This window comes from Octopus bimaculoides, chromosome 12 (genome assembly GCF_001194135.2).
Source record: "Octopus bimaculoides isolate UCB-OBI-ISO-001 chromosome 12, ASM119413v2, whole genome shotgun sequence".
Taxonomy (NCBI): Eukaryota; Metazoa; Mollusca; class Cephalopoda; order Octopoda; family Octopodidae; genus Octopus; species Octopus bimaculoides.
The window spans coordinates 55,734,608-55,737,375 of record NC_068992.1 but is presented as its reverse complement, the minus strand read 5'-3'; positions in this window follow the sequence as shown (position 1 = coordinate 55,737,375).

Genomic DNA, 2,768 nt, shown 5'->3' with positions numbered 1-2,768 from the left:
CTAAGTGACGGGGACGTAAACACACCAGCATCGGTTGTCAAGCGATGTTGGGGGGGACAAACACAGACACACAAACATATGCACACACATACATATATATATATATATATATATATATACATGTATACGACGGGCTTCTTTCAGTTTCCGTCTCCCAAATCCACTCACAAGGCTTTGGTCGGCCTGAGGCTATAGTAGAAGACACTTGCCCAAGGTTCCACGTAGTGGGACTGAACCCAGAACCATGTGGTTGGTAAGCAAGCTACTTACCACACAGCCACTCCTACATGTTATATAATTTCCCTATCTTTTTTCTCCTCTTCACAAAATGTGTGCGTATTGGCAAGTAATGTTTGTCACCACTTCAACATGGTTGTTCCATACAAACAAATTTTACTGCGACTTTTTAGTCCCAAGAGGACATTTCCTCTAATTGGTTAACAACGCAACATTCATCCGATATATTCTTTTCTACTCTAGGCACAAGGGCCCGAAATTTTTGGGGAGGGGGCTAGTCGATTAGATCGACCCCAGTACACAACTGCTACTTAATTTATCGACCCCGAAAGGATGAAAGGCAATGTCGACCTCGGTGGAATTTGAACTCAGAACGTAAAGACAGACGAAATACTGCTAAGCATTTCGCCCAGCATGCTAGCATTTCTGCCAGCTCACTGCCTTTTAGTCACTTAGGGGTGGTTTGAATCCTTCCACAACAGAAATAGAACCACAGACCATATCGTTAGTAAAGTGAACTCTGTACCCACGTGACCAAATCTGTGCATATTTTTTGATATTTAAATACAGCCTCTTTTTTTCATGATAGAAACAATTCTAGATTAACCAAATCATTAGTAAATAATAATTATCCCCTCCCCCGCCCTCACTCTTTTTTTCTCATGGTATTTCTTTAGGAGAATCTAAATATGTTATTGTTATCTCCCCATCCCCACCTCTGCATCACACATTGTAAAATTCTGATGTAATTTCAAGTTGGTATTTTTATTAATATCATGAAAATTGCATTTAGCTTCACATCATACTCTGGTGTCTGTGTCTAACCTATCTGTAAAACTGATACGATTGTTGCAGTTTGCTTAATAATAATAATATTAAGGTTCTTCTTCTTCTTCTTCTTCTTCTTCTTCTTCTTCTTCTTCTTCTTCTTCTTCTTCTCACCCTCCACCACCCTACTGCCGCCACCACCACCCTACTGCCGCCGCCACCACCACCACCACCACCACCATCATTTTAAAGGATTTTAATTGTTCCTTTCATGAAGATTGCTAAATATAATATTGCTTTCTTTTCTTTTCTTTTTTCTTTTTTTTCCCTTTAAAATTGATCACTTAGTAATATATTCTTCCCAGATTCTGCTATTTTTGAGTTGGAACTAATCCTGCTTGTTGAAAAATAGCTATTTTAGCAGTAGATCTTAAACAACCTAATATAGTCTTCTTTTTTTTCTGTATTTGAGTAGAAAATTTTTCAATAGCTTCAAAGACAGGCAATGCTAGTATCGCCCTCTACCCAAATATTCTACAAAATTGAATGTTGATAATATCTTCATTTCATGTATTAAACTGAAGTTTTTTACTGAGAGGGGTAAATTTGGTGGGGGTGTGGGGTGTGGTTCTTTATTTATTTTTTATTTTTAGGTATTTAGTTCTGAGAATAAAAATTGTCAAAAATCATAAAAAAAACCTATTCTGCAGATAAAAATGAGAGCAGTGGTACCTGGGATTATATTATTATTGTTGTTGTTGTTGTTGTTATTATTATTAGCATTTTTTGTAATTTTTTTGGGCTGTAACTTGTCCTTCGATATTGTCCTCCAAGTCTTGGGTCCTTCTGGCCAATAAAAGAAATCATCAAAGTTGTTGTTGTTGTCATTGTTGTTGTTGTAGTTGTCATCATCATTATTATTATTATTATTATTATTATTATTATTATTATTATTATTATTATTATTATTATTATTATTATTATTATTAAGGCAGTGAGCTGGCAGAATCGTTAGCATGCTGGATGCAATGCTTAGCAGTATTTCATCTGCCGTTACGTTCTGAGTTCAAATTCCACCGAGGTCGACTTTGCCTTTCATCCTTTTGGGGTTGATGAATTAAGTACCAGTTACGCACTGGGGTTGATGTAATCGACTATCCCCCTCCCCCAAATTTCAGGACTTGTGCCTATAATAGAAAGGATTATTAAGGCAGCGAGTTGGCAGAATCATTAGCATGCCAGGCAAATATACTTAACGGCATTTTGTCCATCTTTACATTCTAAGTTCAAATTCCATTGAAGTCGACTTTACCTTTCATCTTTTCGGGGTTAATAAAACAAGTATCAATTAAACACAGGGGTCGACCTAATCAACTTATCCCAAAACAGCTGACCTTGTGCCAAAATTTGAAACCATTATACTTAATTCATCAACCTCAAAAGGAGGAAAGGCAAAGTTGACCTCGGTGGAATTTGAACTCAGAACGTAGTGACAGGTGAAATACTACTAAGTATTTTGTTTAGCATGCTAACAATTCGTTTGTCTTTATGTTTTGAGTTCAAATTCCCCTTGTGTCTCCAGTAGAAAGGATTATTATTATCATTATTATTATTATTATTATTATTATTATTATTATTATTATTATTATTATCATTATTATTATTATTATTATTATCATTATTATTATTATTATTATTATTATTATTATTATTATTATTATTATTATTATTATTATTATTATTATTATTATTATTATTATTAT